The sequence below is a fragment of the Zootoca vivipara genome, chromosome 8 (assembly GCF_963506605.1).
Source record: "Zootoca vivipara chromosome 8, rZooViv1.1, whole genome shotgun sequence".
In the NCBI taxonomy this organism is placed as follows: Eukaryota; Metazoa; Chordata; class Lepidosauria; order Squamata; family Lacertidae; genus Zootoca; species Zootoca vivipara.
Window position 1 is genome coordinate 2,176,902 of NC_083283.1, and position 11,705 is coordinate 2,188,606.

Genomic DNA, 11,705 nt, shown 5'->3' on the forward strand with positions numbered 1-11,705 from the left:
GGGAATCAAGAGATAAAAGGAACAACTGGCAAGTTTGGCCTTGGAGTTCAAAATGAAGCAGGGCAAAGGCTAATAGAGTTCTGTCAAGAGAACAAGCTGGTCATCACAAACACTCTCTTCCAACAACACAAGAGACGACTCTACACATGGATATCACCAAATGGGCAGCATCGAAATCAGATTGATTATATTCTCTGCAGCCAAAGATGGAGAAGCTCCATACAGTCAGCAAAAACAAGACCTGGAGCTGACTGTAACTCAGATCATCAGCTTCTTATAGCAAAATTCCAGCTTAAACTGAAGAAAGTAGGAAAAACCACTGGGCCAGTAAGATACAATCTGAATCAAATCCCTTATGAATACACAGTGGAAGTGAGGAACAGGTTTAAGGATTTAGATTTGGTGGACAGAGTGCCTGAAGAACTATGGATGGAGGCTCGTAACATTATACAGGAGGCAGCAATGAAAACCATCCCAAGGAAAAGGAAATGCAAGAAAGCAAAATGGCTGTCCAACGAGGCCTTACAAATAGCGGAGGAGAGGAGGCAAGCAAAATGCAAGGGAGATAGGGAAAGATACAGGAAACTGAATGCAGATTTCCAAAAAACAGCAAGGAGAGACAAGAGGGTCTTCTTAAATGAGCAATGCAAAGAAATAGAGGAAAACAATAGAATGGGGAAAACCAGAGATCTGTTCAAGAAAATTGGAGATATGAAAGGAACATTTCGTACAAAGATTACCATAATCAAGGACAAAAGTGGTAAGGACCTAACAGAAGCAGAAGACATCAAGAAGAGGTGGCAAGAATACACAGAGGAATTATACCAGAAAGATATGGAGGTCTCGTACACCCCAGGTAGTGTGGTTGCTGACCTTGAGCCAGACATCTTGGAGAGTGAAGTCAAATGGGCCTTAGAAAGCACTGCTAATAACAAGGCCAGTGGAAGTGATGATATTCCAGCTGAACTATTTAAAATTTTAAAAGATGATGCTGTTAAGGTGCTACACCCAATATGCCAGCAAGTTTGGAAAACTCAGCAATGGCCAGAGGATTGGAGAAGATCAGTCTACATCCCAATTCCAAAGAAGGGCAGTGCCAAAGAATGCTGCAACTACCGCACAATTGCGCTCATTTCACACGCTAGCAAGGTTATGCTTAAAATTCTACAAGGCAGGCTTAGGCAGTATGTGGACCGAGAACTCCCAGAAGTGCAAGCTGGATTTCGAAAGGGCAGAGGAACCAGAGATCAAATAGCAAACATGCGCTGGATTATGGAGAAAGCTAGAGAGTTCCAGAAAAACGTCTACTTCTGCTTCATTGACTATGCAAAAGCCTTTGACTGTGTCGACCACAGCAAACTATGGCAAGTTCTTAAAGAAATGGGAGTGCCTGATCACCTCATCTGTCTCCTGAGAAATCTCTATGTGGGACAAGAAGCTACAGTTAGAACTGGATATGGAACAACTGATTGGTTCAAAATTGGGAAAGGAGTACGACAAGGTTGTATATTGTCTCCCTGCTTATTTAACTTATATGCAGAATTCATCATGCGAAAGGCTGGACTAGATGAATCCCAAGCCGGAATTAAGATTGCCGGAAGAAATATCAACAACCTCAGATATGCAGATGACACAACCTTGATGGCAGAAAGCGAGGAGGAATTAAAGAACCTTTTAATGAGGGTGAAAGAGGAGAGCGCAAAATATGGTCTGAAGCTCAACATCAAAAAAACCAAGATCATGGCCACTGGTCCCATCACCTCCTGGCAAATAGAAGGGGAAGAAATGGAGGCAGTGAGAGATTTCACTTTCTTGGGCTCCTTGATCACTGCAGATGGTGACAGCAGTCACGAAATTAAAAGACGCCTGCTTCTTGGGAGAAAAGCAATGACAAACCTAGACAGCATCTTAAAAAGCAGAGACATCACCTTGCCGACAAAGGTCCGTATAGTTAAAGCTATGGTTTTCCCAGTAGTGATGTATGGAAGTGAGAGTTGGACCATAAAGAAGGCTGATCGCCGAAGAATTGATGCTTTTGAATTATGGTGCTGGAGGAGACTCTTGAGAGTCCCATGGACTGCAAGAAGATCAAACCTATCCATTTTTAAGGAAATCAGCCCTGAGTGCTCCCTGGAAGGACGGATCGTGAAGCTGAGGCTCCAATACTTTGGCCACCTCATGAGAAGAGAAGAATCCTTGGAAAAGACCTGATGTTGGGAAAGATTGAGGGCACTAGGAGAAGGGGAAGACAGAGGACGAGATGGTTGGACAGTGTTCTCGAAGCTACGAACATGAGTTTGACCAAACTGCGGGAGGCAGTGCAAGACAGGAGTGCCTGGCGTGCTATGGTCCATGGGGTCACGAAGAGTCGGACACGACTAAACGACTAAACAACAACAACAACAAATATAATCCAGTAGTGTATAATTTTTTATGAAATATCTCTATATCTATAAAGAATGGAGGGATTTGTTCCCTTGCACTTAGGTGCTGCAAATTCAGGGTTGCTATGGAGGTTGGTTCAATCCCCGATGGCCCCTCTGGGTAGCTGTGGGAAAGAGACTCCCTGCCTGAAACTCTGTAGAGCCGCTGCTGCCAGTCAGTGTAGACAATATGGAGCTAGATGGACCAGCAGCCTGACTCAGCGTGTGTGACTTTCTAGTTTAGAGAAAACTAAACAGGGGGCAACACAATTAGAAGTTTATAAAACTCTTCGTGGAGAAAGGGGGCAGAGGGAAGTTTTCCTCCCTCTCCTGTAGCACTAGAACTTGTGTCCGTCCAACAAAGCTGAATGTTGGAAGATTCTGGACCGATAAAAGAAAGCTGTGATTCCTTGCATCACAGGGGGTTGGGCTAGATGTCCTTTGGGCGTCTCTTCCAACTCTACAGTTCTGTGATTCTAGGAGGGAGTGTGAACTATGTTAGCCTATCCCAAGGGATAAGGAATAGGAATAAGAATGAGAAACCCGCTGCAAGAGGATCCTAATTCTCTCCTCCTGGGACCTTTGGGAATTCCCAAGTCTCTGGATGAGGCAGCCGTTCTCCCAGACGACCAACTGCACCGCCCAACATCACAGCAAAGAGTCTTGTGGAGCCTTCAAGATGAAACAACTTCATTGGGGCATCAGTGTTCAATGAACTAGAGTCCAATTTGCCCCAATCTATGAACGGTTAAATTAGTTGGCAATACATAAGACCACCCCGCTGGATTAGATTCATGGAATTGAAGAGTTGGAAGGGATCGCAAGGCTCATATAGTCCAATTCCTCAGGGTGCAGGGATATTTTGTCTGCAACCCTGAGATTAAGAGTCTCCTGCGCTACCGAATGAACTATCCCTTATGCAGTCGAGCTTATGCAGTCGAGCATCCTGTTCTCACAAATTCCCCAGTGGAAAACACAATTGGGATTCGAGCACAAGAGCAGTCTACCCTCCCGGGTTTGGTATTTGCCTCTGCGGAGGTGGAGTAGCCATCGATAGCCCTCCTTCGTGAATTTGGCTTGCAAAGCCGTTCCAAGTTGGTGGCTGCCAACTGCCTCCTGCGGCAGGGAGTTCCAGAGTTGAAAACGGGTCCCGCCCTCTTCCTTCCCTGCCTTGGAGACACTCCCCGGCACACACAGATAGACCACAAGAGCCAGTGGTTGTATAGTGGAGAGAAAGCCGGTCTAGGACCCGGTAGAGACTGGGGTTCGCGAAGCTTACTGGGTGCGACTTTGAGAGCCAGCCACTGCCTCTCAACCTGGTCTACCTTGCAGGGTTGGTGTTGCATGGGGGTTAAATGAGGAGCGGGAGGAGAACCGTGTCTGCTACCTGGAGCTCTTTGGAGGAAACGTTGGGATAGAAATGCAATAAATGAATAAGACCTCTGGATGATGATGATGATAATGAATAAGTGTGGATGAGCCCTAAGTAAGCAAAAATAGGTTTGAGGACACCTTAAATAATAGAATGGTAGAATTGGGAGGGACCACAAGTGTCATCTAGTCCAACCCCCTGCAAGGCAGGAATCTTTTGCCCTTCTACTTCTTTGGCGATCCCTCATGGCCGAATAAGATTGTCTTCCATGAACACGATCTTTCTTAACAGTGAGTCTGTAAGTGACTGTAGAGGCCAATTCTGGATCCACACATCCTTCCACAGTGGGGACATAGGTTTCTGGGCGGGAGTTGATCATGGTGTGGATTTGCCAAATGTGCCTTCCCATAATAATAATAATAATAATAATAATAATAATAATAATAATAATAATTTATTATTCATACCCTGCCCATCTGGCTGGGTTTCCCCAGCCACTCCAACCGAATATTAAAAACAGTACAGCATCAAACATTAAAAACTTCCCTAAACAGGGCCGCCTTCAGTTGTCTTCTAAAAGTAAAATAGTTACTTATTGCCTTGACATCTGCTGGGAGTGTTCCACAGGGCGGGTGCCACTACTGAGAAGGCCCTCTGTCTGGTTTCCTGTAACCTCACTTCTCGCAATGAGGGAACCGCCAGAAGGCCCTAGGTGCTGGACCTCAGTGTCCGGGCAGAACGATGGGGGAGGAGACGCTCCTTCAGCTATACTGGACCAAGGCCGTTTAGGGCTTTAAAGGTCAGCACCAACACTTTGAATTGTGCTCGGAAACGTACTGGGAGCCAATGTAGGTCTTTCAGGACCGGTGTTATGTGGTCTCGGCGGCCGCTCCCAGTCACCAGTCTAGCTGCCGCATTCTGGATTAGTTGTAGTTTCCGAGTCACCTTCAAAGGTAGCCCCACATAGAGCGCATTGCAGTAGTCCAAACGGGAGATAACCAGAGCATGCACCACTCTGGCGAGACAGTCCGCGGGCAGGTAGGGTCTCAGCCTGTGTACCAGATGGAGCTGGTAGACAGCCTCCCTGGACACAGAATTAACCCGTGCCTCCATGGACAGCTGTGAGTCCAAAATGACTCCCAGGCTGCGCACCTGGTCCTTCAGGGGCACAGTTACCCCATTCAGGACCAGGGAGTCCTCCACACCTGCCCGCCTCCTGTCCCCCACAAACAGTACTTCTGTCTTGTCAGGATTCAACCTCAATCTGTTAGCCGCCATCCATCCTCCAACCACCTCCAGGCACTCACACAGGACTTTCACCGCCTTCACTGGTTCTGATTTGAAAGAGGTAGAGCTGGGTGTCATCTGCATAGAGATGCATGTTTCTTCCTTGCATCTTGAGTTCGAGTGTCTTCAAAGCCCACTTTTTGTAAGGGCTGTTCTCCAACTGGAGTGCTCGCAGGCAGTGTTTCCCAATTGTCAGTGTTTATACTACATTTTTTTTTCAGATTTGCCTTGAGAGAGTCTTTGAACCTCTTTCGTTGACCACAAGCATTATGCTTTCCATTGTTAAGTTTGCAATAGAGTAGTTGCTTTGGAAGATGATCATCAGGCATCCGCACAACATGACCAGTCCAACATGTGTTGCCAACTGATTTATCCGAGGCCCTTCCTGTGCTGTCAGATGAGAAAACTGCCTTTGAGTACAACATGAAAGGGTGGGGGGTTTAGAATCATAGAGTTGGAAGAGACCACAAGGGCCATCCAGTCCAACCCCCTGCCAAGCAGGAAACACCATCAAAGCATTCTTGACATATGCCTGTCAAGCCTCTGCTTAAAGACCTCCAAAGAAGGAGACTCCACCACACTCCTTGGTAGCAAATTCCACTGCCGAACAGCTCTTACTGTCAGGAAGTTCTTCCTAATGTTTAGGTGGAATCTTCTTTCTTGAAGTTTGAATCCATTGCTCCGTGTCCGCTTCTCTGGAGCAGCATAAAACAACCTTTCTCCCTCCTCCATATGACATCCTTTCATATATTTGAACATGGCTATCATATCACCCCTTAACCTTCTCTTCTCCAGGCTAAACATACCCAGCTCCCTAAGCCGTTCCTCATAAGGCATCGTTTCCAGGCCTTTGACCATTTTGGTTACCCTCTTCTGGACACATTCCAACTTGTCAGTCTCCTTCTTGAACTGTGGTGCCCAGAACTGGACACAGTACTCCAGGTGAGGTCTGACCAGAGCAGAATACAGTGGTACTATTACTTCCCTTGATCTAGATGCTATACTCCTATTGATGCAGCCCAGAATTGCATTGGCTTTTTTAGCTGCTGCATCACACTGCTGACTCATGTCAAGTCTGTGGTCTACCAAGACTCCTAGATCCTTTTCACATGTACTGCTCTCAAGCCAGGTGTCTCCCATCCTGTATTTGTGCCTTTCATTTTTTTTGCCCAAGTGTAGTACCTTACATTTCTCCTTGTTAAAATTTATCTTGTTTGCTTTTTTAAAAAAAGGTTTGTCTTTTTGCAGGGTAGGGGTGACGAGTGGGCCTTGGACTACCCTCCGATTTGCAGGGCCATCCTACGTACCTCTTTTCTCAGGAGCAAGCCGCAGTAAATTTACCAGAATTTGCGTTCTCTCTCTCTCTGAAGGACTTGCTGTGGCAATGCAGGCTCACCTCCACAAACAGCCACTGGAGGGCAGCCTAGACCTGTGTTCGGCAGGCGCCTCTGAGCGCTGCAGCACAGGCAGGGTTAAACCTTCTCACTTCCAACATGTGCTTGGTCATCAGTTTCTGAACAGCTACTGGGGGGGGGGCGTAAGCAATCGGGCTTCTCTTGCCTTGCAGCTGTGTGAACGTGCATGCATGCGCAGGTGTGTGGGGATGCGGGGCTGTGGCTCCCGAGCTGCTTCGAGGGGAGAATCTGTGGCGGCGCAGCTTCTCCCATCATCGCCAGGCAGCGAAACTCATCCGTGCGCCCGAAGAGCACAGGAGCCCTGTGCCCCATGGAAGCTGGCAACCCTGCCGGAAAGATGAGTTGCTAATTTAGGCTGCGAGGTGGCAGCGCAGAGTTACTTAAGCTGTTTTAAGCCCCATTGAACTTTAAAGGGATTTCAGGAGCGCAACTGTGTGTGTGTGTGTGTGTGCATGGGATTATTGCTGCTCCCCGGTGGGTTTTGAAAGTGTGCCTGAGTCTGTGCAAAAAGTGGTGCTGAGTGGGCATATATTTCTGTGTGGAGAGAGAGAGAGAGAGAGAGAGAGAGAGAGAGAGATATGCCTAGATACAGATAAGAGCATCAGAACACACCTGCGCCAGATCTGAGTGTGGGTCTGTAATACATGGGTACCTTTTGGTATTACAATAAATTCAGAAAGAAATATAACCTACAGCTGCCCATCACAGCCTACACCAGGCATCCCCAAACTGTGGCCCTCCAGATGTTTTGGCCTACAACTCCCATGATCCCTAGCTAACAGGACCAGTGGTCGGGGAAGATGGGAATTGTAGTCCAAAACATCTGGAGGGCCGAAGTTTGTGGATGCCTGGCCTACACCCTACTTGCCACCTTAAATGCAGACCTGTTCCCTTCTCAGCTTCTCAAGTGACCTGATCCCATCTCGATTTTTTAATGAAAGAAATCTCTATTAAAAATGCAATCCTATGCATAACTTACTTGAGAGTAAGAGGAACACAGTGGCAGTTACTCGCAAGTAAACCTGCATATGAGTGAGTGCACAAGGAGACTTAAACAGGCCTCAGGTCAAAAGACCCTTTTGATCTGAGAAATTACAGACCGTTGGATATTTTAGTGGACCAAAACGGCCAGTGAGTTCTGCAGACATTACATTGTTTTTAAACGTTTTAATGATTAACTGGGGCATTAGGAATCCTGGTTTTGAGAGCATGTTTATCGGGGCTCAGTTCCATTGAATTGGGCAGGTAATGAAAATGCTGCTTCTTCGCCAACTCAGCTCATTCCAGAAGCTGTGCTTTCTTTAAAGGCAAGGGGCAACTTCAAAGCAGGTATCTGGCTGACACTTGGGAACTTGCTGCAGCGTAAAAACCTAATAAGAGCTATGCAGGTTCAGGCCAATGGCCCAGCAAGCCCAGCATCCTGATCTCACTGGCCAACCAGATACTCCTCTACATGCAGCTGCTGGGTGACCTTGGGCTAGTCACACTTCTCTGAAGTTTCTCAGCCCCACTCACCTCACAGAGTGTTTGTTCTGGGGGAGGAAGGGAAAGGAGAATGTTAGCCGCTTTGAGACTCCTTAGGGGAGCGAAAGGTGGGGTATCAAATTCTTCTTCTTCTTCTTCTTCTTCTTCTTCTTCTTCTTCTTCTTCTTCTTCTTCTTCTTCTTCTTCTTCTTCTTCTTCCTCTTCCTCTTCCTCTTCCTCTTCCTCTTCCTCTTCCTCTTCTTCCTCCTCCTCCTCCTCCTCCTCCTCCTCCTCCTCCTCCTCCTCCTCCTCCTCCTCCTCCTCCTCCTCCTCCTCCTCCTCCTCCTCCTTTAGGGCAATCCTGCAAACAGGATCTGAGTGAAACAGCAAATCTCTCCCCACTTGTGACCCCCAGGACTCAGGAGCAGAATGCCTTTCATACTGAAGGTAGCTCGCAGCCCTCATGGCCAGAAGCCACTCTTGTTGTTGCCGTCTGTCTGTCTTGGGAGACAATGGAAGAAGGCGCCTTTGAGGGTGATGTCAAGCTGTTGGGAAGTTACAGCACCTGCTGTGGCCGAAATGGATGCCTCCTGTGTTGTTTTTGCTGCGTTAGCAGCACTGAAGTGACCTCCCCGGGGGGCACACGCCTGGGCTGTGTGTCTGGAGGTCCTGGGCTGCCCAGATGACAAGACCCCCCTCTTGGTCCAAAGGAAAGCAGAGCAATACCTTTGGCACCAGCCTGGCTGCAGGAGTTGCCGGAGAGAGGCGTGGAAGGTGCCACCCAACCGCCTTAGGGACTCCACTCCAGATTTGTGTAGTAGTAACGCTCAGCACTTGGCCCCAAAATGGGTCCAGCAAAAGATTCTGCCCGAACCAGTATTCAATTTAGCAACCCTGTCTCATCACTGCAATGGAGCAAATATTTCCTGTACTTTTTAACCAGGGAAGGAAAAATAATATTTCACATTTTTAGGTGTCAACCTTGCATGGAAGTAGACAAATATTTCAAACCGCCAGAAGCCGGAATCAAATCTCGAGGTGCCTAGGGAATCCTTTAGCGCCCGTTCCAGCTCTAAGCAGTATTGATTTGTGTTGGACGCTGTGTTTCTCTTTATTCCCTGCTCCCTGGGAAAAACACACACGCAAAAGTCTTTTTTCACGTCTCACCAGAGAGAAAACCTGATCACAAGTCCACGGTGTGACCACAAATGGAACAATACCGTGTTTAGGTCTGGTCGCTGCATTTCGAAAACGATCTTGTATCGTTGGAAAACATTAGGAAAAGAGCAACCAGGAGCAGCCTGTATTTGGCTGTACACCAATAAAAACTGTATTTTAAAGAGAGGGAAAGCACAACCAAAATGATCAAGGGGATGTAGAAATTTCCCTGCAAAGGAAGATTTAAGCATTTGGGGCTGTTTAGTTTAGAAGAAAGGCAAGCGAGTGGGGCAGGATCATGCATGGCCTGGAGAGAGAGTTGGTGGAGGAAGGTTTACTTACTTGCACAGCTCCAGAACTCGGAGACATCCAACGAGGCTCAGTGTTGGAAGATTCAGGAAAGACGAAAGAAAGACATTTCTTCACACAGTTAACCTCTGGAACTCCTTCCCACAGGAGGCAGTGATGCCACTAACCTGGACAGCTGTAAAAAAAAGGTTTAGACAAATCCATAGAGGAGAAGCTTTTCAATTGGATATCTTCTCTCTCCACTGTTAGAGGCAGAATGCTCCCCAAATCCCGGTTGCCAGGATCCACAATGGGGGAGATGGCTGTTGCATCTGAGTCCTGCTTGCGGGATTCCCAAAGGCACCTGAGAATAGAAAGTTGGACCACACGAGCCCTTGGCTTAATCTCGCTGCGCTCTCCTTACATGATTTTTTCTTTCGCCTTCTGCTCTCATCTGCTGGTTATGACCTATAAAGCCCTTTAGGGCTTAAGCCCAGGCTATCTGTAGGATATCCTCCCCTATAAACTGGCCTGGTCTCTGAGATCTTTGGGGGAAGTCCTGCCACCCTCACAGGCCCTCTTGGTGGGGAAGCGGGAGAGGGACTCCTTTGCTGGTGGCCGCTCCCCGACAACGTTGGAACTCCCTGCCTCAGGAATCCAGGCTGGCTCCCTCCTTGTTGTCCTTCCGCTGGCAACTGAAGACTGTTTTATTCTGACTGCGTTTGAGAACTGATGGTCAGAATAGTCCGGCACCCTGTTCTCAGAGTGGACAACTAGATGCAGGATTCGAACACAACTCTCCCCTCCCGTGGTTTCCAGCAACTGGTATTCAGAAGCATTGCTGCCTCTGACAATGGGAGGCAGAGCAGAGCCATCCTGGCTAGTGGCCCTTGAGAGCCCATTAATGTATCCAGTCCTCTTTTAAAGCCATCTAGTTTGGTGGCCCTCACTGCCTCCTGTGGCAGTGAGTTCCACATTTTAACTACGCATTGCATGAATATGTATTTTGTTTTCGCATTTTTTTCTGTTTCGTTTGAGTTTGTGCAAGCCACCTTGAGTCCTGTTCTGGGGGGAAAAGTGGGATATAAAGAATAATCCACATCTGGCCATCGTTAGACCTTCTTCCTTCCATCTTTTCTTCCTGCATTTCAAAGTGATACACACCCTAAATTCCTGCCAAGATGCCAGCTGGACTAACAGTTTGGCCAACCTGGCCAAAGAGTTGCAATATCCACAGGTCACCCCCACCCTTGGGGGGTCCAGGAAACCCACCTCCCCCCATAACATGACTGCTGGGGTCCCTGCCAAGCTGGCAAGGGTGCTGGCGGGGCGAGAAGTCTTGACTTCAGGCACAAGGTCCCTTCCCAGTCAGCCTCAGGCGCATGTTTGCTTTGCCCAAATGATGTATCTTTCCTGCCTGCAATGATATCCTTGTTCCTCTCCTGTCACCTGCTGTGCTGAGCACCACTTTTTATGACGCCTCCCTCCCTCCGGCAGAAGCTTCCCGGCCCCAGATAAACAGCTGTGACACCTCAAGCGGACAGCAGGGGGTTGAGCAGACCCTGTAGCTGAACACAAGGAGAACAAGGCCTGATCTAAGGAGGGTGGGATCCTGGGCGCAGCTTGAGAGATGGGGAAAGGAAGAGAGGAGGGAATAGCTCCTTGCCTCATGCTGTGTCAGCAAACTGCCCACGGAGGGCGGTATTTAAGTGTCAGGAATCAAGATTTTGCCATTTTTAGCCACACTTGATCAGGTGTCTTTGAGCAGTTTTGTTGCCTGGGGAATTGCAGAGCTACATAAGAATCATAGAATCATAGAGTTGGAAGAGACCACAAGGGTCATCCAGTCCAACCCCCTGCCAAGCAGGAAACACCATCAAAGCATTCTTGACATATGCCTGTCAAGCCTCTGCTTAAAGACCTCCAAAGAAGGAGACTCCACCACACTCCTTGGCAGCAAATTCCACTGCCGAACAGCTCTTACTGTCAGGAAGTTCTTCCTAATGTTTAGGTGGAATCTTCTTTCTTGTAGTTTGAATCCATTGCTTCGTGTCCGCTTCTCTGGAGCAGCAGAAAACAATCTTTCTCCCTCCTCCATATGACATCCTTTCATATATTTGAACATGGCTATCATATCACCCCTTAACCTTCTCTTCTCCAGGCTAAACATACCCAGCTCCCTAAGCCGTTCCTCATAAGGCATTGTTTCCAGGCCTTTGACCATTTTGGTTGTCCTCCTCTGGACATGTTCCAGTTTGTCAGTATCCTTCTTGAACTGTGGTGCCCAGAACTGGACAC